The sequence below is a fragment of the Lethenteron reissneri genome, chromosome 23 (assembly GCF_015708825.2).
Source record: "Lethenteron reissneri isolate LAM-NWPU_2019-01 chromosome 23, ASM1570882v1, whole genome shotgun sequence".
NCBI lineage: Eukaryota > Metazoa > Chordata > Hyperoartia > Petromyzontiformes > Petromyzontidae > Lethenteron > Lethenteron reissneri.
Window position 1 is genome coordinate 22,285,000 of NC_083801.1, and position 25,683 is coordinate 22,310,682.

General features: G+C 48.5%; 1 protein-coding gene across 12 annotated transcripts in view; it reads right to left on the reverse strand.

Moving 5' to 3' along the window:
- Positions 1 to 25,683, reverse strand: part of NCKAP5 (NCK associated protein 5) — a 264,077-nt gene that overhangs the window by 104,799 nt on the left and 133,595 nt on the right. The window lies entirely within an intron of this gene.

Sequence of the window (25,683 nt, forward strand, 5' to 3'; positions counted from 1 at the left end):
CAATCATCATCAGCAGCCTAATGAGTCAGCACAGCACAAATTAGAGGCTCGCACAAACCAGACGACTGCCCATCATCAGACACGTGTTTCTGTAGAGCCGAGAACATGTTTAGTGTTGTATAAATGCATCGTCTCTAGCGTTTACCTGCTGCATTTGCTCTGCATGCCAGCATCGAAGCTTTGCAAGCTCAGCAGCAAACAACGGCACGGGGATTCTCTCGCAAGAATATAAAACGCAGCCACCTCCAACACTGTGATAACAAAAGCCCACTCTCTCTCTTTCATTGTGTACATAATGCAACTTGTTTTTGAGGGCAGTGACAAGGGAAGTCGGTCGCACTTTTCAAAACGTTTTCTCAAAAAGCCTCTGTCACTTCACAACGCTTTCTTAGTTTAATTTCTCTTGATCGTAAAATATTAAATTTTTTACAGATTTATTTTTCCAAAAGCGCTCAGAAAAAAAAGTTTTTTTTTTTACGGGAACGATTTTGGAGCCACGCCACGAGCTCGCACCTGCTGCGGGGCAGGAGATCGGCCTTCAGGTGCGACGGCGGGGAGACCGCGACTCCAGCGCCGAGCGCGGAGAGCAAGTGGCGCGTGGAATTCGGCAAACTCTCGCGCGCCGCGCCAGATTCCTCGTGCCAAAGACTCTCACCGTAACTAACGCAGCTCGATGTGTTTACCCTCCGCTCTTTTGTTTGACATTGCCACGGCTCGGGAGCGCCGCGGCGAGACCGCGGAGACTTTCAGGGCGCGGGCAAAGGGGTGTGGGAGCTGAGAAATGAGTGTCAGCACACTCTGAAGGGGTTTAGCATCATCAGCTGCCTGGGGCACCAGTGACATTTACTCACCAGGACAAACAGAGGCACTTGCCCCCCCCCCCCCGCCCCTTGCACCCTTCATCCTCAGCTCTTCCCCCAATCCCGTAATTATCTCCTCTGATGTGGAGCCGGTGCGCGGCTACGAGCGGAGCGACGCGCGAGTGCCCGGGCCGCGCGTGGCCTCCAGCCCAAGTGGGAGGCCACGCGGCACGGCCACCCGCCCAAGTGGGAGGCCACGCGGCACGGCCACCCGCCCAAGTGGGAGGCCACGCGGCACGGCCACCCGCCCAAGTGGGAGGCCACGCGGCACGGCCACAGGCATCGAGGCCACGTCGGCCATGGCGGAGAGAAATCGCCCGCGCGGCGTTTGCCGATGACAGGTGAACGCTGGCGTCAAAGGATTTGCCCGAGACTCGAACGGCACGTGACGGAGATTTCAAGGGTCGCTGTGGTTTTTTTTCCAATATCAAAACATGCCTTGGGAAATGTGCTGGCAGTGGTATGTATGGACGCTGATATCAAAGAATAACTTCAATCTGCTTAAAACGACGAGCCATTGCTCAGGATATTGATGCATTATATGTGTGGGCTGATCAAGGGTAGAAGGTAACAGCTGCCTTGCCAATGTTTTACGCATTTTCACTATTCAGGGTCACAATTAAGTTAACAAATGTTTTTTTTTTACACAAGTGTGTAGTTTTGTTTGCATTCTTTCTCGGTGTTTTTTGTCTTGATTGTACAGATTTGTTCCATCGTTTAGCCTCAATGTACCATTGGCATGTGATTTGCAGAAAGAATACTCGGCAAAAACAATAGATTTCCATGGGTGGAATTTGATGCATTTTTCTTCAGCATAAGAATACATCTTAATCACCGAATCGATGCACAATTAAATGCCGATAAGTGCAGCGTTAATGACAATGGTAAGAATGAGATCTCAATCTCTACCTAGCTTATCAATCGATCCCCCTGTCAATCCACAGCTAGATGAGAAACTCTTCACGTCCGCGTCCACCATGGATTGTTTGACCATACTTCACCACGCTGATCAGTGAAGGTTGGTGAAGGAGGTCTGGGGCCCAAGAAGAGTTCAGACTTTGATTTGAGCTCTGCGATGTGGAATCGAACACCAGCCAAAGGAGGTTCACACCGCAGTGCGCTAACGACTGCTACCACCCCCTCGTTTATCAATGCGCAACTGCAAATGTGCGGCTCTCTTCACGGAGGCGAGGCAAGCTGACCCACAGCTTCTGGACCTGTGCGGGAAGGTCTGGGGTGATGGACCACATGCAGTCTCAGCCTAGGGGCTCCAGGCGATGGCACTTCAGCCACTTTAATTATCAAAATTCCAAACACCAAAGGGATCAGCGAACTGGTGTTTGATCATTCGCGCTACAATTATAAGATTGCGCCACTGAGCACTTAAAGTGCACTGATGAAAATCTGGGTGCAGCAGACGGCAGCGAGTAGATGTTTAATAAGATGCTTGACTCCCAAGCAAAGGAATTACCATGTTGGGCATTGCCAGAGAATAATGAAATACTGAACCGAGTTGCTGGCCAGCGCCATTACTGAATTCCACAAATGCCTCTGCTTGCTCTGTATCTGGTCACTGCTGCAAATGAAAACATTTACATTACAAGTTAAGCATTGCCAGGGTGCTAAATGCTGTGTTAGAGGCAGACTAGCCAAAATGGCTGAATTCCAGCAGCAGCAATGGATATATATTTTAACACATGAAAATCATTCATAAGGGATTTCATGAAAAAAAGTTTGTCTTTTTTACGGCAAGGTGCTAACACAAATAATCAGCTATAACACATTTAAAAATGTAAAAAAAAATCTATAAAATCTACCAGCCTTATCATATCGAGCTGAGTTTGCAGTGTGATATTAATCGCCAACTGAGTAAATAAGAAATTCTAAAGAAAGTCAGTGTGGTATGGGCGACACAGAGTGCACCTCCGCACATAGTGGGGTGATATTTGTATCAATATGTCATGTAACTTACACATATTATACATCATCAAAAGGAGAGCGCATGATTTAACGATTTTCACATGAAACACAAGAAGCAAAGAAACACAAGTCGTACAAAAACAAAATGCCATTCAAGTCAGTGTAGATTAACGCAAAGCGAAATGTTTCTCATTCGTGTAAGGTATTTCTACGCACCAGCGCTCACCTCAGCGATCTGACCCTTAATCCCAAGGCAAGCCTATCAACAACAAAAATCTTAACACCACTTTCTCCACCAAATCCTAACACAAATCCACGCGTTAACTCTCCCTCCTAAAAAAATACCCTAAACCCAGCTCCAACCCACTAATTCCCAATACCCCAACCTCTGCCCTGACACAAACACCGTACATTACACAAGGAGTAAGGATTATTCAAGTTCTGAACACAAACACTAACCCGGGCACATTAACCGCTAAACCGTTAATGAGTTAAAGGACTTCTCTGCGCACTTAAACAATCTTCCCGTGACATTTCTTTTTGCCACTTGCCAATGAACCAGTCGTTAAACTCGCCAGAATAACAAATCTGAATATTTTTCAAATGTCAGCACTTGATGCGGGGTTGGGGGGGGGTCAGGCGGCAGATAACAGAGCCACTTAATTACCGTGAAGTGGCACGCGGAGAACGGAGTATGATTGCCTAATGAGTAATTACCCCACATAATGCGCATCGCTATCAGGCTCGTGCACGCGCGCCTGGCTCTTCTCTTCAAGCCGGGCGAATCTCTTGGCGCGCTCAGCATCAACCGCGTGCCCGGCGACTCGCGGCGCCCTCCCCGCGCGACGGAGGAATCGGTGACGGGAGCGCGCGCAGACGCACGGCCGAAATGACCGCGAACGCACCCGCCGATCCGATCAGACATCGAAAGAAGCTACGCGGGATTTTTTAAAAACATGGTTTATAATCAGACGGCAAACTTGCCCAGTAATAGCAACTGGCCTGGACATGGCAGTACAGCAATGGATTCATGAATCGATCCGCGTGGAGCTTTGAGTATGGGTCTTCTCCGAGTCCTCCGGTTTTCTCGCGCACATAACTCATCACTGGCATTGGCTAAGCATCCCAATCCAGGATCCTCCAGAAAAAGCAGCCTTGAGACTCTGGGGTAATAAATAACTTACAGCCCTCTTGTCCATCCACTGCTGGATGAAGGCTCCCACATTGTGTCAGTTCTAGGGGCTTTGAACGCACTTCACCGTGCTGGACAGCGCAGGTTTTGTGAAATCAGGGCCCACCGTGCCAGTTCAGGCCGCTCGATGCACAGCGCAGTGTTGGATCTCCTGTGCAATGGAACCACATCATTGGCGAGTAAACAGAGGGCATTATTACTAACATCATTGTCACAGTATATAGTCCGCCCGCTCAGACAATGTGCCACAAGGCAATAAATGACACTAGGCAGGGAATGATTGTAATTATTAGAGCTCACGAACTAGGTACGTAACAATCGCAAAACTCGCAATTGGACGAATGATCGCGATTTCATCCAAACGTGAATGTTTGGCCGCAGCAGTCGGTGTAGCTCCTCCGGTCGCTGCAGGATTTTACAAGAAGAATCTTACGTGCAACGAGCACAATACGATACACATTTTCTGAGCGTAGGGATGGATTATTATCGATTATTTGATGCAGCGTTGCATCGCCAACTTGTAACCATGTGTCTCTGATATGTTATGAATAACAGTGTAGTATTATTATTGTTGTTGTCGTAATGAATGCCCTTCTCTATCCTCTCGTGTGGCAATGTGTGTTCGCTTTCACTGCAGAGACGTATTTGTTGACACTGGGCGTTATTACATTTGCGTGTATCTATGAAGGATGCGCGAAACTCGAACTGCTCCAACATGGCAAGGTTACATCATCACAAGAACAACAAGAAGCACCCTGCTGCTCCCATCAATGTAATAAAGAGGGTTTTTTCGGGATCAGCCACCACATGCCAACGTAAATAATTAAATGCGTGTAATCAATTGCAGCTTCACCCAAACTTCAATAATGAAATTATTACTTTGACATTTGTAAGCGGTAATGCTCGCGAACGCAAGAGGCCATTGTGGAATTTGCAATAATGACATTTTCTCACTGCACACAAAGATGACGAATCCCCCATGAATTATTTAACGGACTGCTGGAGCAAGTGCTGTTAGCGAGCGCGCCTATGAAGTCCGGCACAGCACACGAGGGGGCGGTTGCCGAAATCACACCCGGCAGCATTTGTCTCCCCAGTGCTAATGTTTTACACACCACACCAGATACGAATTTAAGGTTGAGTCGACCTATGGGTGGTCCAGGACTGGTCCATATTGATCATGAGCGGGAATCGAACTCAGATCGCTGAGTTCATAGCGCAGTGCGCGGACCACTACACGACTGCTCTCCACACTACGGCAGTGTGCATACACCCACGCAGAAGATTGACTTCATTATCGGTGGATAATTTTTTTACAATGTTCCTTCATCATTTATTTAAAAAAAAACAATGTACGTACTATTTGTATGAAAATGTTTCCCTATGATTGTGTAATGCACGTGTTAACATCCTACCTGCACCACTCCATATTTAAACCGATCAGGAAAGGAAATATTCATTCATTGATTATTTAGGTTTATTATATTGTCAATTCGTTATTTCGCCTAATTGTACAGCTGTGCAAAGAAGATGCGTTAATGTGTGCAGAAGGAGATAAGTGGGTGTTCCAAGAACCACAAAACACACTCCCAGACTGCACACCATCCGTGATGCCGAGACCTCCAGCAACCCGTGAACATCAAAGAGGGCTTTTGGGTTATGCTTCTACACAATTAAGCAAAGCCTTTTTTTTCATTAAAGGATTGGCAAGCACAATAACATGAGTGGAAGACGGCAGCCTTAGCGCGGCCCCGCTCTGTTGAGTGAGAAATGACGACGAATGCCACCAATGCAGCGACCGAACATCGATCATCATCGATCTGCCGGTCTCCACGGCAACAACACAAGCAAAATAAAGCAAATCACGAGACATGGCCTGCCCAAACGACTTGAGCACCATCTTGATTTACCACCTAGGGATGTAACAGTGCAATGTTTCATCGATTAAGACCGATTATTACACCCCATAATACCAGCATCAAGAATAAATAAATAAAAATACTTGTGTGATATTGCATGTACCACCCTGTAATTAGCTCACGTGACCTTTGCCATCACGAGAGGCACCAAAAAAATGAACCACGTGGTTAAGAACAAAATCGATTGCTGCATTGAACGGTGCTCCCAAATTACGACAATTCGTCGAACCGACGATGCGATGCTTTGTTACGAAACAAAATGACAAACAACAACACAGACTCCTTCATATGTTTGTGAGCCATCACATCTGGACAACTGATTCTTGTTCAGCCGGTATTTTTACACCTCTTGACACAATACAGTACAGTCTCATTTGAGTTTGACAGAGAGGTAGACAGATGTAGAACACAAGGCAGGTGTACACAGACAGGTAGACACACAGCTGGACAAACACAAGGCAGGTGTACACAGACAGGTAGGCAGGCAGCTGGACAAACACAAGGCAGGTGTACACATACAGGTAGACACACAGCTGGACAAACACAAGGCAGGTGTACACAGACAGGTAGACACACAGCTGGACAAACACAAGGCAGGTGTACACAGACAGGTAGGCAGGCAGCTGGACAAACACAAGGCAGGTGTACACATACAGGTAGGCAGACAGCTGGACAAACACAAGGCAGGTGTACACAGACAGGTAGGCACACAGCTGGACAAACACAAGGCAGGTGTACACAGACAGGTAGGCAGGCAGGTGTACGCAAGGGGACACCCTGACAGGCACACAGACGGACGCACCGTTATCATCACCTCATTAAACGCCTTCGAGAAAACCTTCATCCAGCAGTGGATATGGCATGGTTGATGATGGTGACGACGACGACGATGCGATTGTGCGGCACCAATCGAGGTGGAGCAGCACGAAGCCCTTACTCATTGGCTGGTGCGAACTCTGACCCCGCCGGCACACGCCGTCGGTGACCGCTCCCGCGATCGAACATGGACCTTTCCACCTCGACTCTCCAGATCATCACACTACGTCTCCATTGCCGGCATTACCGGCCACATGCGGCAGATGCCGAGGCAATGCAGAGAAATTGGTTGGGGTGGAGGTGGGGGGGGACACACTCGGAGATGCGGAGATTTACAGCCTCGCTGCTGTCGCTCCTGGAAGTATGCCTCGTCTACAGAGCGGCCCTTCCTTTCGGAGGGCTCCTCGTGCATCTGCAGCACTGACGTGACATTTGGGTCACTGCGATTCGGCTAATGTCAGCACGGAAGCTCAAACTGATTTGTTTTCCAGAAGCATCGTCAACCCGACGCTCCATCATCTCGCGGGGCAGGCGTGCTCCTGAATTTTTCATGTTTTTCACCGTTTATACTTGTGTTTTTATGCCACCTTTTCTTTAGTCAAGGTTCTTTGGGTTTCCATTTTTAAAACGGCAACTCTAGAACGCGGCAAATTGCTTAATGAGCCTGACCCGATTTACCAAAGCAGTGCAATTATGTCCCTGTCCCACATTCTAGCTCCTAGAATTAACAAACTAGTTCAAACAACGAGGGGTTAGCAGTTGGGCACTTCATTTCGATTAGGCGTTTGAATTATGCCAGAGTCGGCCGGTCGGTCCAAGCGCACGGTGGTTTGTGGTCATCCTCACCTCCTCATTGATTACGAAACACAACTTATGGTGCGGCACTTGGGAAATTAACCTCGGAAGCCCCCGCACATTCTACAAAGATTATTTACCATCAGCCAAGAGCACATTACACGAAAGAAAACACTCTGTCAACTGGCCCACAACTTATGGTGTTCCAATGGGAGAGGTGCGGAAATGCAGATTTAAATTCACCGGGAAACGCAGGTGGACATTGCACAGTGTTTTTTTTCTACAAGTGCCATGAATTAGGCCTGGGTATGTATGCCTTCCATTAATAGCCATGTTGGCCTTGCTTGGTGTTGGTTTTTCGTGTGTGATGTCCCTCCGAGGCTTGGTGGGGCACCGGGGCTACATGACTGCCAGTACCGGCAACACTCCATCATCATAAACAGAGTGTGGCGGGCAGGGCTCTGCATTAGGCATATAACGAACGATGCATTGATCCATCGATTAAAAGTAATCATTCGGTTTCGGCAGCGTAAAATCGAGTCACGTGCGTGAGGAGTAATTATTCACGATTCATGCAAATGATATGCTGATGGGACGACTTACAAATTGAGGAAAGACAGAAACAAACAATAACGCAACAGATGAGACGGTAAAAATTGATATGAAAAAATAATCAATTCTTGGAATCGCTTGGTGGGAAGGGAATATTTAAATGCCCAATCTGCATGTGGCACCTGGTAACTACATATACACAAACATCTAGTGTTCCTTTAAGTTTGTTGACACTAGAAACCTAATATTTTGGATACCACAAAGGCTCATGGTGGGTTCCATTCATTTTGCATTTGTATTCATTTATTTTTAATATAGGCGCTAGCCGTTAGTGCCTGCTACTTCATAATTAAGGCACACAAAGACGCACACAAAGACGCACACATGCGCACGTGCATGCTGCCCGCCCGTGTACAAAGAACCAACAGTCTATGTTTACAGCAGCTCCTTAAAGCCACAAGGAATTTTGATTCGGTTGTTAATCATGGGAAGAGCCAATAGCCAGGGAGATCTTGACTCAACAGACCACAGCATACACATTAAGGAGAGGAAAATGAATACCGTGGGATCAATTGTAAATGCACATTACAGAATTTTTATGTTTAATAAAGGACTTAATTTACCCGCTTAAACAAGCATTTGAGCAAAGAACAAACAACATTAAATACATTACATACTCACTGTTATCTCTATGTACTTAGCGGCAGGCCTATCCTACAGAGCCAGAAAACAAAGTGTATCTTCCGTGGACAGCAGGTTTACAGCTGTTTGTTCACAACCGTTCATCACATCATGAAACGGGTGGGAGTGTTTGAAAAAAACATGTGATTCAAACAGTGACAATGGTGGAAACATTTTTGAATAACTGCATAAAGTAGAACACTGTAAGAGAAAAGAACAGTGAAAGCATGCAGTAAAATAAATCTATTTAAAAGTTTTCGAAAATAAGGCAATATGCCAGACACAGAAGAAGCACTCGGGAGGACTGCGGACGTCGTAGATGGCACGGGAAGGGGTAAATTTGCAAAACCACTCCGAGTTCTGCATTCTGACTGCCATTCCCTTGCATCGACATCGATAGGAAAGAGGCACTACCACTCACTGTGACTAGGTGTTTCAGAGACATCCTAAAAATGCCATCATGACCCGAGCCCTACCTGTTAGCATATAGCAGTCAGCGAGGGTTAGATTGGCAGCACGGTGGCAGTACAAATGCAACGGACCGGTATGGCAGTCGCTGCAACAGAGCTCGGTGAAAGCGAATGACTGCGGCGGCATGAAGACCGCGTCGACGCTGAGCTCTCCGTGAACGAGGAATGGGCGGCAGCAGCAGCCCGGCCGTCTGGCCGCCGCATCACATTCACACTGCAGCGGTGCGCAGCTCTTCACCTGGGGAGAGGGGCTCCCGGCTCAGCGCCTCCGCCTCTCTAACGCGGTGGCACGAATCTAGGTCACCCGGCCCCTGGCGCCGACGGGATCTCCGAGTTTCCCGCGCGATCCCCGCGCGCCCCGGATCAAACTGCCCACGCGGCTAAATCTTCTGGCCGGCGACCCACTATGGCGGCGCGGAGCCTCCCGCCGCCTCCGCCGCGGGGCCCGGGCCCTCGTCGGCGCAGGGAGCGACGTGGACACACGAGCGCAAGCGCGCCGCGGTGGTGGCTCGCTCGCTCGCGCGTTGTGCGGCTGTAGGTGCGGGCCTGTGAGCGTGCGTGCGGGGGGGGGTGCGGGGAACGTCTGTTCAGGCCTCACGGGGGGGGGGGGGGGTCTTTGTGTGAGTGTACGTGGATGTATCCGACGTGCTTTGTCGACACGTGCGTGAAAACATTTTAATGTCTCGGTGTTACAGCTGACGCATAGCTGCAAAATCGCTCGATTTAGACAACAACGTTCTTATGAAAATTACTCAAATCGCACGCCGCACCGATCATTATCATCGACTTAGAGTGGAAACAAATTGAAATTATGCCGACTCCACCGCAAGTCAGTCCATCTTTCTGCCCTCTCACTCTCTGAACTCGACATCTGTAAAAACGAGCTTCATTGCTCATCGGATTCCTCCAGTCCAAATTAAGTTTGATTCTGAATGAGAGCCGTTTCCCAAATCTAAGAATAGGGGTTTTCCCCTTTTTTCTGGCAACAAAACTGAAACCTTTTACAAGAAATAATTTCTGCATTAACCACAATACTTGTGGTCAGAATGCAAACAAAAAACACAATGCTAATATATGCACTGTCTTTGAAAGTGATTGGTCCACACCAGATAGCTTTCTTTTGAGCCTCGTCTCAAACGGTGCTAGACCAGAGGACGCCTTTTGGCAGTGTAAGTGATGAACACAGTAAGTAGTTGAGTCGTGTCTGTGCATCACTCGCAATGTAGTCCGTTCGTTTGTGTTTTGTCTTATAGAGACAAATGTGCCTATATGAGTATGGGTGTGACTGTGTGTGTCTTTATATTGTATGTGCGCGCGCGTACACACACACACACCTATTCTCCTCCTTACCCCCTAATCCGTTAATGTGATTTTCGGGGCATCGCGCGGCAAGATGAAACATTCACGCACAGACCAAGGTGCTCACATAAAAGTGGAATAAATTGCCGGCGAGTGGGTATTAGTCGTCGCCCTGAAATACGATCCTGCCCATCCATCACATTGTAATGCTGCTTCATTATACAGCACAACGCAGCGACAAAGGCATCATCATCGCGTACCTTACAAAGGCTAACATTTACAAAGCACATTTGCTCGACTTCAAACCCGTCTCATTCGCACAAATTCAATAGTACTCCTTTTATTAGCTTTTGCTACCCAGCACCACTCACCCTAAGCTGGGCAATGAATAAGCTGCACCCACAACGGACTCTGAAGAACCCAAAGTAAGCAATGGCAAGCATTTGCTTCGGGAAGGCCTGAGAAACAAGCTCCCAAAAACAGCTACCATTGCAAAGCTTAATAAAACTCATGGAATGTCAAGAGGTCCTTTAAACAATATGTGTGGGCCCGGGATGTTCTCTCCTCTCCATTATCTAGCGCTGGCATTTACCATTCGGGACATATAACATCACTTGGACCTTTCTTGAGATTGCCTTCGACAGGGCGCAAGGCAGAGTTACAGCCGGAGCCCCCCGTAGCTGCCCTTTCCCTTCTCTTTGCCATTAAACATTTTGTCTGTCAAGACGCTCGAGTGTCATCGCCACACTCTCGCCACCGCCGCCACAGCGCCGGGGCCAGTGCTGGTTCTTGGCTCTGGAATTCAAGACACATTGGGCGCTCGGACTGGTACTGAATGAAGTAGTGTACGGGCAAATCAGATGCATTCACCAAGTGCCCATGTTTATTAGAACCGTCCAACATGAAAGCACGACTGAGGAGGCATAAACCATTACACCATGCCTGTCCCCACCCTCCTGCTAATACGGCGATTCAATGAATGGTCACGATTCCTGGCCATGGTTTGATAGGAGTCGATTATTTTTCCGACATTATTTTTACCATTTGGTTTGCACTGTTCCTCGTTTTTTTTCCTCTCTCGTTTGTACAGTTTTATTTGCCTATTACCATATAAAATGCATCGTGAACGTAGGAACAGACTTTCATCGGTTTTTAACGGATGGATTCTCACGTGTTTACATATCGTGCAATGTCAGAGTGGTCAGAGTCTGTTGATTCATGCAAGGCGGCACAGGTCAATTTGGACAAAATCAGAACCCTTGTGCCAGGATCTGCTTCTACATTTCTTTTTTTATCCCTAGCTGTCCCAAGCATAATTCAGGTTTGCTATAACACCAAACAAGAAAAATGACATTTGTGGGGAATGCGGAAACGCAATAAGATTGTCAGTATTGTGCACTCCCAATAAATCAGCTCCTCTCTGTGACTGTCATCAGATACCAAGGCGAGATGCAATGTTGCAGAAGGGCTTTAACGAATCTCTTCATAACAACGCCTGACATTTAAGTGCTCATTTTATGTTCCTATTACTCTTGTTATATTACTGCAGGATATAAAGAATTGGCGAGACCGTTTGTACCACCAGGTTCTCAAAACATCTGCCCGCCTGCTCCTTGCCATGGCATTTCTGCTACAGAGAGGCGTAAGAAAAAGTGAACAGCTCTTCTCCGTAACAACACTGCCCTCTGGCGAACACAAGTCCTAAGTGATGCGTGCCGGGTAAAGGCATTCTACCCGAGCAACACCGCAGCACACGTGCCCGTTATTAGCAAAACAAATTAACTCACAGCAACAATAAATAACTTAGCTCCGTAAATGTATCAGTGTCTGACTGTTAGAATGAGTCCGTGACACGGCATATAAACGCAAACCGTTCCAACCTCTAAGCAATGTGCTGGGCCTTAACCGTTAAAGGATCATTTGGTCAAACAATCTATGCTTCTCTTCCCCCTGTGGTTTACCGGTTTCGACACTCAAAGAAAATTGAACACTTCACATGGAATGCTTCAGACTGTTTGCGAACAGTTTAAAATGTTTGTAGACTCCCTGAAAATGCATCGTGACTGTCAGAATATTCATCGAGACTGCGTGATATTTTTCAAGTGGTATGACATTCAAGATTGGTTGAACATTCGAGGAATCTGCCACAACATTTGGGGTGTCAACCCGTCTGAAATTGCTTGTAGGTTGCTCGCGCTGAGACACCTCGAAGTTGAGTTTCCAAGGACGCATCTGGTCCAAACTGCCACAGGGTAATATCTGGCAAGTAGACAAAGCCAACGGGCACGTTTACGCAGCGACCGTAATATGCTCTTATTGTCGCCTGTTGGCATTGTGTATAAACCCTGCTTCAGTGAAAGATATTAATAAAGATTGCAAATAAGTACATGACGAAAGATTCAGCTTTAATAGAGAATTGCGGCCAATGCTGAAAGAGAGTTCCTACGAAGGCCAGCACGGTGCACGAGGGGGTGTTGTGGCCAACCAGCGCCGTGCCTCGCCGCCTTGGTTTGCCCAGTGGCCGGTGTTTACACAACACACACAGCCATTGCCATCAATGCCCGCTTCGTCCAAACACAGTATCGCGCCTAATGGCCATTCAATTGGCGCCGCGATTGTGCACGGCCTCAAAGTGATATTAGCATCGACACAAAGGCTCCACTCAGAGGTCTTCCCCGCAGCGCGCGCGCGCTGTGTCCCACGCTCCTCCGCGCTCGCCGCCCGCGCCGCTGTCCCCGCACGCGCTGCGTTCTGTCCTGAACCGACCCCGGTCCACGTGCGAAACGCCGCAGCGCTGCCACCGTTGTCGCACGTTGGCCAGCTTAGGATGTTCGCAATCAGAGGCGCGGCCAAGATTTTTTGTTTTTTAACGAGGGCGCTTGAGGATGAATCATTGGCTGGAGTTGAATGTTTTAAGAGTCAGTGAGCTCAGACCGGATAATTCATTTGTCATTGCCACTTCAATTGGAACAACTTTATTTGGGCTTGTTTTGTAAAAAAATGAAATGTATTATGATGAAATGTTGAGTTGAGACACATTTGGAAAGTATTTCACGTGAATTTAGTGGCCAAATAGAGACATCAGTGCCACTGTAGTTGTGCAACCTCTTATGGTACCAATTTTTACTCCGGCCTATACTTCTGCTATTTATTTACTGAAACGATTCAATGCAACACATAATGCCACACCACCCAGAAACACAAGTTCGGAGGAGGCACGCTGGTACTACGCTGAGGATGACGCAATTCAGTGGCAAATCAACCTCACATGGAACATCTCGTTCCTGCCCTCAACATCAGCCGGACAGAAGAGAAGACGCATAACATGCTTGTCGTGCTGCTTAAGACTCCCAAACCAAAAATAAGTGCAAGGATTAGCAATTAAATAAAAAATATCTACAAAACAAAATCACTTTTTAAAACCCCAAGTTAGTTACTTTGTAGATGGTGACCTAATCTGGAGGACAGGCATTTAAAACATTGATTGTGTTGGTTGTGAATGCTCACTCGAGATATTGATTGCCAGGTTGCTAAATTATACTATTTTTCAAATCCTGTATTGTAAGTTGTATGTTTCTCAACATCATCATCACGCTAGTCATGAATTCATACGATTTGTGTTTTGTCATTCCGCTTTCAAGAGGCGAGAAGGATGATCCCCTTTGTGCACAGCTTGGCGAGACTGCACCACAGGCGCTGCTGCCAACGTTTGTAAATCACGAAGGGAGCGCGCGCCCTACGGCGAACTTCACAACAAACCCCACGCGCACTCGTTTACATCTCTACTTTCACGTGCACTCTCAAAGTGCAGCGACATAAGTTGGGATGTGGCATATAATACGATCGTGTCTTGTTCAAGCAGACACTTAAAACAACCTGCATCAGGCAGCAGCTGACTCTAAAGGCCCGAGGGCAGGAGCACTGCAGCATTAACGAGTCAAAGGGGGGCCGAGAGGCGAGCCCCCCCTAAGTCGCACTCACGGCGGCTACGTTCCATGCTGCGAACAAAATGATTAACGAGCACCGCCGAGGCAATCGCAATCCCACACGCGCCGGAGTCCACAAACGCCTTGAACTATTATTTCTACAGCGCGCCTCACGCCGACACGAGAGAAGCCAGCGATGGACAAAGAGTTTCTGCGAAAGCGCACGACCCTGGGGAGAATGAAACTCGCCGATCGCGAGAGTGCAGCCGCCGGCACGAGCAGCCCCCCTTTTGCTCCGGAGCCCCCCGCGGTTTTCTCGGCACACTCACGAGACTCGTTAACCGTGTTCATCGCGTGTTCATCGCGGCGCGAGGGGGTGCATTCAATCAAGGGCAATATTCTCCGAGCTTCTCGTTTGATGTGCGGCGAGTTGGGCGCTGGGGAGAGTCGGTTGCGATGGCGGCGGCGGAGCACGGAGACGCAACCGATCGCTGCGCAGGATGGGGAGATTAAGATCTGGAGAGAGGCCAACAAGTGTTGCACGCGTTGCCCTCGGAGGTTGCTCGTTAGCGTGAACACCAGACATGGCGTTTCCTCCTCCTCCTCCGGGTGAATTCACTCGTACGTTGTACTTTGCTTGTATCCGGACAACAAGTCCCATTGAGACGACGAATCTGATGCCGAGCGGGAATCACGACGAAAAGACAAAACAAATTCCAAGAACAACAAACGTGGGGTGGGTGGGTGGTGGAGTGTGGCGGGTGCACGACACATGCAAGTCGGCTACACGCAGGTCATGATGTTCCGACGTTCGGGTTTACGGTAATTTCATTGCATTCGTAAGCCGCTGGTGCCATCTGCTGGCTCGGGAGCAAACTGCAGCGTTTGCTCCCCCAGCTGAGCGCGCCGCAGAGACACGGACGGGGGCGAGACGTGAGTTGAGTGGCCCGAGCAAGTTGAGCCACGCGGGGCCACGCGGGGCCACGCGGGGCCCCCCCAGAACCGGCCGCCGGAGAGGGCTCACGAATGAACCGATCAGCTCCGTTCGTCGATCGCCGCCCGATCGCTCAACGCCGCCGCCGACTCCGCGTCGCACAGCGGCGGCCCAAGCTCTGGCTGCCACCACCTCTGAGGTTGCAAAACAAAACCGGGACGTCCCGTCGTGAGGAGAAGAAAAATAATATCACGATATGGGAAGAACAGAGAAGTAGACGAGGGGAGGAGAATTGTGTTGAGTGGCGTATTACAATAATAATTGTAATTGTTAACTGCTTGGCACTTGCCTCTCAGATTATCTGCACACACAAAAAAGGGGCGATGTTGGGAAAAAGCGGCAGAGGTGGCAACCCGAGGCGAAAGCCCTCTTCGCCGCCGCCGTCACCGTGCACCGCGGCCAAACACACGGCAGGCCCCGTTGGACAAGTGCCCGGGATGCAGTCGGCACGTCACGATCGCCGCAAGCGCGTTAGTCTCCGCGCAAGGCGTTGATCTGGACGAGCCATTCGTTTTCGACGTTCACCGAGGAAGAAGCAAAAAAAAAAAGCAACCGTTTCAAGCATAGCAATGTGCGAGAAAGCTTTATTGATGGCCTCTCTATTCACGAGAGGGTTGTTTTGTTCTTTTAAAGAATGGTTGAGTTTTGCTATCCCACAAAGCCCAGCCTAATAGGTGCAATTTTACTGTCAACTTCTTTCCCTTTCCTTGTGAGCACCGACTCCAAATTTGTCACTTCGTGCTCGGGAGGCATTTCTAAAGGGAAATAATTTCCCCTTCACAGTGAACCATAATCCTCCTGGGTTTTGTTCGGTGTGGGTGCGGTAGCCTGAGAAATGTCTCCGCTTACGCACACGACACAGCCCCTGCAGGACACCTGCTTTTAGCAGAGACCCTAACAGAGGCCCGCGTGAAGAGCCTCACATCTATCCGTGCGATGCGAAGGTTTATGTTTAGACAAAACGGAAGTGATGTCAACAAATAAAAGAGTAAAACTATTCCCCACATTGGCTCGGGTGGTAGAGCGTGGTCAACAATATCCCATGATGGACAGGGTGTTGAAAGGTGGACTGAGAGCGACTGCATTTAGTTTTACAACAATTTACAGCCGTGTGAAAATCCACTGCTGGATGGAGGCCTCCCTACACCATCTTGGCCATGGTGGTTGTTTGTGGTTGTTTGATCAAACATCACCACAACGGCCAGCGGGGGTAATAAAAGGAGTTGGGGGAGGGGGAGCTGGGTCCAGTTGAGATATCATTCACCAGTGATGGTGGTAGCCACGGCAAAGTATCAAACTTGGGTCGCAGAGAAGATGGTGCGCTGTGTGCGCCACTGTGCCACCTCTTCACTCCAATTAAAACACCAAATCCAAAGGCATCCCCAGCAGCAAAGATTTATTTGCACTCGGTTCGCACGGTTGCAGTTGAGGCTAGCGCCCAAACCATAGGTCTTTACGATGCATTAGAGGAGCCCTGATTCCACCATAATCCTTGCCAGTAACGTCACGGCACGGTGCGTCCATCCGTGCGTGTGTGTGTGCACGCGTGCTTGCGTGTGTGAACACGCGAGTGTGTGTGTGAGCACGCGTGTGTGTGTGTGAGCACGCATGCTTGCGTGCGGTGTTTGCGTGCAGTCCATCAGCGCGCACCGCTAATCCGGCCTGCGTGCCCCACCGAGAGAGCGATAGACATTCGCGCCAGGAGGTTCCATCAACAACGGGAGCGCACACTGGTAATTAAAATGGTAATTTACACCATGCAGATAAGACTCTTTTTAAAATTCCAACTGCAATCTACTCGGAAATATTTAATAAACTCTAGGCGCAAGCCATTAGTTATATTGCCTTTAATTTCTGCCGAAAGCGAAGTTTCTGCTTCACTACAACCAGGCAAAGGCCGTAGAGTATCCCCAGGTACACGTGAGCACACTGCCCAGGTGTGCAGCAACTCCTCCACCCACTGTTGAGGGGGTAGAGCGTTCGATGACGTGAAGTGCTCAGGCAGGCGTTTTGTTTTGGCTGATGGCAGGGCCCCACCTCGTCATGAAGAGGTCCAGATTCAACAACAGTCTCCAACCACCATCACTACCACAACAATCGCCACCACCACCAAGTCCACTACAACGAAGCTGCAATTGAACCACACTTCACGACCGAGTGAGCTCAGGTAACGGCTGCCGTGAGCTTCCCCCCACAACACGATGGCACCGCCACCTCGCCCACCGTTCCTTCCGTTCGTACGTCCACACCGGCATGGATGGGGACACGTTGCGGTCACATGACGTCAGGGCGCAGACGTCCAACATTCGTACGATCGGAGACACGAGCAGCCGAAATGCCGACGACAGAGATAGACACAGAGAGAGAAAGGGGGGGGGGAAGGGTGCCGACAGCAATAGAAAACACGTGGTTTGGTGGTTGTATTATCGTAAGAGTCAGACACCCAACCCTGAGCTGTTTTGTATCCATTCCAGGACAAATATTCATTCTGAGCCAGGACAAATATTCGTAAATGTTCGGTTTTGGGTTACGTTTCACACAGCAAAGTCTTTAACGAATTCTTCATTCTGCTGCTAAAAGTCTATCTCTAATATTTGGTGGGTTCTCAGCCACGCACCGGCAGGAATCTGCCGTCACAGTACATGTGCAGTCCATTAAAAGTGGGTCACTGGAAGGTTTCCCTTTAAATACACGTGTTTAATGGCAGCCGACAGAAAGGGGGCCTCACGTGCCAAACATGTTATGAAGGTTGCAGCAATTACGAAAACTGGTTGCATGTGCGAGGAGAAGCCACACGCTCTCCATTGGCACGTTAGGGATTAACTTCTCTACTAACGATTGTTTTGTGTCATGTATATATGAGAAGTTAGGGGGGGGGGAGGGGGCGGTTTGAGAACAGAATATTAAAAACATGCATAGGAAAGTGGGTATTATTTTATTATTTCATATTTCAGTCGCCACTGCTAATGTAAACTATTTTGAGTCATTTTCATAACTTTAAGATGACATGGTGGTGTATGGAGACTATTTTCAGTATGTTATACATATTTTAGCACTTTTACATGAAGAGTATGATGCATTGTTCATGAAATGAAAAAACAGAGGAGGCCCATTTCCAGACCATGACATATTTATAAAAGCCTCTTTAAAGAAGTATTCGCTATTTCTCTTTGACTCTCTGATTTAAAAAAAAAAAAAACACGGTTTAAGAACCTGCATATTGTTTTTCAACCTATAATAATAATACAAATAATATGTAGGCGTCTCTCTCTCCAATGCTGGATGAAGGCTTCTTCTATGCTGTGTCTGTCATGGGAATTGTTTGAACATACCTCAAGACACTGGCAAAGCGGGTTGCCGCGATTGGACAGCTATCGCTTGCCACTGATGTTCGCTGTGCCTGGGGATCGAACTCAGGCGTCCAGGTACATAGTGCAGCGCCACCGCTCCACCCATCCCGATACATCTCACACAATACGTTTGTATAACAACACAAGTGCCATCCTTTGTCGTTCATGCCCGCTGCGGGACGAGAGATCTGAATGCTTATTTTTGAGAGGTAGTGCAGCCTGAAGGGAATACCTGCACACCCACCTTGTATCCCCCACATGCCCCTCCCCGCTCACCACAGCCTCATCCCTTTCGTACCGCAATGCCAAAGCATCCCTCCCCCCAGCTCCCGCGCCACGTAAACCCCCAAGCGGTAACAGTCATTAATGCCGCCACGGTCTCACATCTCTGCGGGGACCGCGGCCGTAGCGGGGAGGGCAGCTAATTACAGCACTCACGGCGTTAATAGCAAGCCGGAGGAGAGCTCGCGGCTACGCTGATGCCGGCTGCCTTCTCGGCAGGGGGGCTGAAGGCGGGCTTGTCCTTGCTTAACCAGCTCCCACCGAGACGTCTTATTACAGGGCGCACGCGGCGCTTTCGCCCCCGGAGTCACCGTGGCACGGGCGAAGCGATTAAACGCACGCTAACGGGTGGCCGTTGCAGCTTTTCTAAATATCTCTGCATTAGCCGAGCATCTGCAATAACCTGCTGCCGGTTTTATATCCAAGGCGAGCGCGTTCAATTTTATGGCTCAGCAATTTTGCCGAACATTAAACACACGCAAACGCAGAAACTCGCGGCGCGTGATGTCGTGCGCGTAAAGCATAATGGCCGAAAGCTATACAGCGTGGTACGTGCTAAATTCTGCCCTTTTCCCGCGTGCGAAAATATAAATAGGGTGTCCACGCTTAAACACACATGAAAACGTGAGCAGCGAAATATTAACTTTATAATTAAACACTGTTCACAGGGGGAGAAAAAATTAAACCCCAAAGTTGCTCATGATGCTATTTATTCAGGCAAAGAAACAGGATGCGTGCAATTTCGATACATAAATAATGTTCACAGCGTGTATGGGATCTATTTGTGTAAATAAACTAGAGCCGGGCAGATCACACAAGCCCCGGCTATTCTGCTACAGCGCGGGCTTGAAACGCGACGCACAGCAGCGTCTGCCCTCCGTCTCGGGACAGCGTCTCACACTTCACAGCACAAAAAAAATACGCGCAAAAATATAACACCCGACACGCATTCTTCACGTGCATAAATATGTGCATTTCTACAGTAGACTGTCGCTATAAATCACAAACCTAAATCACCAACCTTGTGAATTTAGCCTGGGAAAGACTCTGCTATGACTGGGTGAAGCTTATATTTTTTCAAACTTATTTCCAAATCTATTTTAGATTATTTTAAAAAGCCCAGGCAATATAAATCATGCACTACTGTTTTAAGGATAAACATCGGTCCGCTTTATATTTTATTTCAGTGGATATCAGGGAGTTTTAACGAACATTAGCAGACATTTACATTGGCTTATTTTTTGTCTCCTGATTTCAGATAAACTAAATCGTAATAATTATATCTGAAACACATTTCATGGCCATTACAAATCGAAGCACAAACTCCCCTTTTCATGCAACAGATTAGTGGAATCATTAGAAATGACGATTACAAGCAATTAGGCACGGTTAGCGCGACAGGAAAGCTGCATCAACACACTTCAACAAGCGACACGAAAAGGAGACCGCTGATGTCTCACGGTCACCTGACACGGCGCGGGCATGTGGCCCATCGCCAAGAGCTCCCAAGGTGAATTATCACCATCGTCATCATCACACCACACCACATCCTTCTGAGATGAGGAGCGAGCTGACTCAGCTGTAACAGGTCACCACGTCCCTAGTTGCGATAAGATGCAATTATCGTTGCATTACCAGCTTGCAAAACAAACGGGCCTTTTGGACTAAACGTTCGCTTGCCCAATAACACCCGGCGACAGGGATCGCCCGCAAAGCTGCGGCATTAAAAAACGAGGACCCCTTTTGTGCCGACCCGCACCTGCCCCACGCTTTTATTTGGTTGTTAACGGCCTCCTGGCGAGCGAGAGAGAGGCAGGGAGAGACGCGCACAGGCAACGCACAACCTCCAACGCTCCTTTGGAGTGGTTTCCTCTTGTCGTCTGCTTAGGCTTTAGGATGAGTGTAACAATGCCCAGGGTCACACACCCACACACACCAGACACAAAGGATAAAAATCACTCATTTAGCCTCACAGACTGTTTGTTGTTCGTGCCGAGGCAAGCACTGTTCGTGATCGGATATTAGACCTTTGTTCCCACCGCGGCTAGCTACTCATGTTTTCATTATAGGCTGAGACAAACTAGGGGAGGCCACTGCTGGAATGTACAACCAGAAATTGCACCTTGGTCACCATTATTTTAAAGCAGTACGCTAATCTTTATGCCACCACTCTGCCTACACACACGTTGTTAACATATATTCGCCGATGTCTGAACAATAAAATTAATTATGATTCTAAATGTATCCAGGAAAGCCTGAGCCTCAAGACCCTTTTAGGAGGCTCTTGCATTGGGATGTTTGGCCAATTCCTTCAATGAGTTTCTACCAAGTGGAAGGAACCCGGTGCAACGAGAGAACAACATGTCGATTTTTTGTAACACAAAGCTCCACACAGATGGATGCAAGAATCCATTGCTGTATTGCGACCTCCTGTGCACATACATGCATTTATACTCACATCAGTCCACAGGAGAGCAGCACAACCCCGAGGACGCTGCGGCTGAACCTTTGTCTCACCGCAAGATATACTGCGCTGGGAGAGCCGATTGGTTTTTGCGCGGAGTAAATCTGGGGCAGAGGCAGTAGAGTTTGCCCCAATGGCTTCAGCCAATGATTGGTGTGGGATGCACACCAAGACAACGAATGACGACCCCCCCCCCCCCCCCTGCGAACAAAATCGTTCTGTGCTGCTGTGGAGCATTCATCATCGTCGTCGTCATCCTCGGCCACGATCGATGCACTGCTGGATGAAGGCCTTCCCGAGGTGTCGCCACCTCTCACGATCGCGCAAAATAATAATCCGCTTACCACCTGCACACGAGGTGATTTCATCGCTCCATCGCCTCGGTGGTTGGACCTCTCATGCCCGTTTTTCCCTTGGCTGTCAATCAGTCTTAATTATCGGCTAGCGGCCATCGTTACTTCTGGTGACATGTTCTGCCCAAGCCTACTTACTCTCTTTTCTAGTCAATATCACGCAATGCTACACATCAGTGAAGATCGTGACTGCTTGTCTGCCTCCCTGATTAATATTAGGCCGACCCTTCTGGACAACAGCAGCTGCCCATTTTCTGGAATGGAACTTTGCTCGAGAGGAGGAGAAGTGGGCAACACCAATAGGGCAGCACGGACGTCAATAACAGGAGCGCGATTGAATATCCTACGGCCAAAACTTCCTGCCTTCAAGCTATCCTGACGACAGCGGGTGGTCATAAACTGCATCAGGACTTCCCACAGAGGGAATCGAATCTGTTACGCAAGTGGCAAAGATTACGAGACAATCGTCCCTGTAACTATGGCGAACTCCAAACTTTGGAAGATATGGTGATCAGTTGCCCCTTGCATACACACTTCCTGGCATGATGAAAAAGTTCATTCCGCATACGATGATGTTCTTGACCAGCGATGTAAACTCGAGCTACCCTTGTAAATATTGCTATGACTACAACAAAAAGACAAAAATCCATCGTATAGCCTTTAACAGACTGTTTGGGTAAGTGTTGTTAGCGGGCACCAATGAAGGCTGGAACGGCACACGAGGGGGTGGGTGGACAGCATCACGCCCGCCTTTGTCTCCCTCGTGGCAATGTGTACACATCGCAATAGGTATTCATTTGAGCCCGAGTCGACCTAGGGGAGGCCCAGGATTGGTTCTGATAATTGCCACTGGTATTGGCCGCGAGCGGGAATCGAACTCGGCACGCCGGGTTCGTAGGGCAGCGCGCTCACCGCTACACTCCCGCTCCCCACATTTTACTACTAACACACGCGCGCGGACACACACCACCCCCTTTGCATTCATTCGAGAAACGGATACGGCAAGGAGGCTGTGTGAACTCTGGACCATGGTATCCTCAGTAAATCACTGCAGCGTCCGTGCGTGAAGAATCGGGAGCCCTCGATGAAGGTTTTTCAAAGAAGTGTCCCCCCACCCTCTCCACCACGCCATCCTCCCTGGCTCATGCCCCCCACCCCCACCACTACACCCAGGGCCGGATTAGCACCGGGGGCTTCAGGGGCTGCAGCCTTGGGCCTTGGATTTCGAGGGCCCCCCAAATAAATAAATAATGGATGCCACTGCGGCTTTACAACGGTGGAAACACTCTATACCAGGGATCGGCAACCAAAATAACAAGAAGAGCCATTTATTTCCAATTCGGTACAAAATTCAGTATTTCAAGAGCCGCAATGCATCTGAGTACATACTGTACATATGTACATATCGTCAAGAAGCAGCCCGTAAAGAGCCGCATGCGGCTCCGGAGCCGTAGGTTGCCGGCCCCTGCTCTATACCATGCAGCATTATGTATGACACATCCTGTAGGCCATTCGGTAATTAAAACCACATCGTCACGATCTGTATTACGACCAGTTGTGCCAAATTTAAACGTTGTTTTGTTAGTTTTAACTTTGATTTAGGTTTGTAATCCGTAAATCACTTAAAACTAAATTACTTTCAACAGAAATAATCAAGATGAATAACAACGGCAGAGTTTGGCATCATCGGGCATGGGTGGTGGTGAAAGAGTCAAGGGAAGGAACTGAATTTACAAAGTGGGGGGGGGGAGCAAAACCATGACAGAGACGGGCGCCACTCAAACTCAAGCCACCAAGCACCGTGATCCATGTCAGTAGATCTCAACGGACCCCGCGACCCCCCAAAAAGCAAGAAGACCAACCATTACCCGGATGATTTAGCCCTGCAACAAACTCTGGAGGCATCGACACACCAAGTGCTAGCGCCGCCTATTGGTAGAAGTCGTCATTGTCTTTATAACGTATTCATTCACAGTCGCGGACTTTCTATTTGCCCACCGGCCGTAACGACAACTGCCGTCTGCTTATGTTTGCGTTGGCTCCGATTAGTCCCGAGATCCATGGACAACATATTTTGCGAACCACGGATTGCGACGGCGGGGCCAGAAGGGCACACACGACTTGCAGGGCGTTCGGAGCGCGCAGGGCATTTACGGGCAGCAGGGGCACTTCCTCCTCGTTCCCCGCACGGGCCGCGCTTTATAGCCCTCTATTACGTACGTCGATGGCCACCTTATTTATAGCCGCGACAGAGGAGAGGGGGGAGAGGAGAAAGCTGGCAACACTGGAAGAAAACAACAAACCAACACCCAAAAAGAGAGACGGGGAAGATGGTTTTTGCGTGGCATTTCTCCAGGGAGCTGCAGAGAGGCGTGCGCGGGTTTTATTTTTTGCCAGCAAATCCATTACCCACACCCCCACTCCACAAAAACGACCCACTCGTCCACAGATACCCATCAGACAGGCTGCATCGCAACCGTTAGGAGCGAGGAAGCCAACCGCCCGAGCCTTTAACTGTTGCCACTTTTGAAACGCATTAAAGATGACCTTGACATTTCTGATTTTGTGCCTTTGGGTCAATTTATCGCCGGAGTGTAAAGCACAGTAATAAACGCGTGACATTATTATTGCTGTTGTTGTTATTGCAACAAATGAACAAGCCGATGATGAATGTGGTCATAAATCGTAGCTAGGACGAGGGGGTGAACTTTGTTGGACAAGAATGCGATATAGGCCAGTGCCGGGTTTATTGTTCATCTATTATTAATTGTAGTTTAACTAATTCATCGTAATTTAACGCAATGACATCAGATTAATGCTATCGGTTGTTTCAACTGCTTACATGTGTAAATGTATCGCTTTTATTTTATACCTACGTGACTTTACCGAAATAACCAAAGAGTATGGATTCCTGCAGTCACGAAAGCTTCAAAATCAAGATTGTATCGCTTGGTTTCTCCTTTTTGGTCTCAATCAGCCCGCTCTCCCATAGTTTAAATAGCGGAGACACACACAGGACGTTGACAGCGAGCCGTCCACGATGACTGGAGATGCACCCTCCCAGTGCCTCTGCCATGGAGCCTCTCATTCGTTTCCGACTCCCCTGGGCGTTGATCACAGCAACAGTAATGCGCGAGTAAAAAATAACCACGTGAGCAAATAAATAGCAAGCTCTTTGTCGAAGGCTTAACCCATACCGCGTCGGTCACGAGAGGTGGTTTAACCAAACTTCACCACGCTGGTCACGGCAGGTTGGACATTTGTGAAAAGGAGTTTCACAGCTCATCGGATTTCTCCAGGATAAGGAAATAAAAATTCTGACGATGAGACCCAGGACCAGGTCAGGTATCACTCGGCACTGACGCTAACCATGACTGGGAATCGAACTATAGGTCGTCAGATCTATGGTGCAGTGGGCAAACAGCTGTGCAACGACTGCGCCAAGCAATGCTCTTGCATACCCCTCCATACGCTTGTAAAGTCTTAAGAGACAAGTGTGATAATTCACAATAATGCATGACACAGCATTTAGTTACATCTATAACTTCTATAGTATCAAATCCCAACCGCACGATGCATGAATGGATGTTTGTCAGCTCGTAGGTATTGTGTGTTACAGGTTTACATGATCACTCCAGTAACTGGATTCGCACGGTTAGCTACGTACGGTGAGAAATAATTTCAATAAACATGCGTACTAGAGGCCGCTACGTTCACCACGAAGCTAAAAAATAATCGATTATTGAACCGAATTATGACCTTGAATCACGATGATGAATTTCATTGCAAGGAGGTATCGTGCCACCTCTA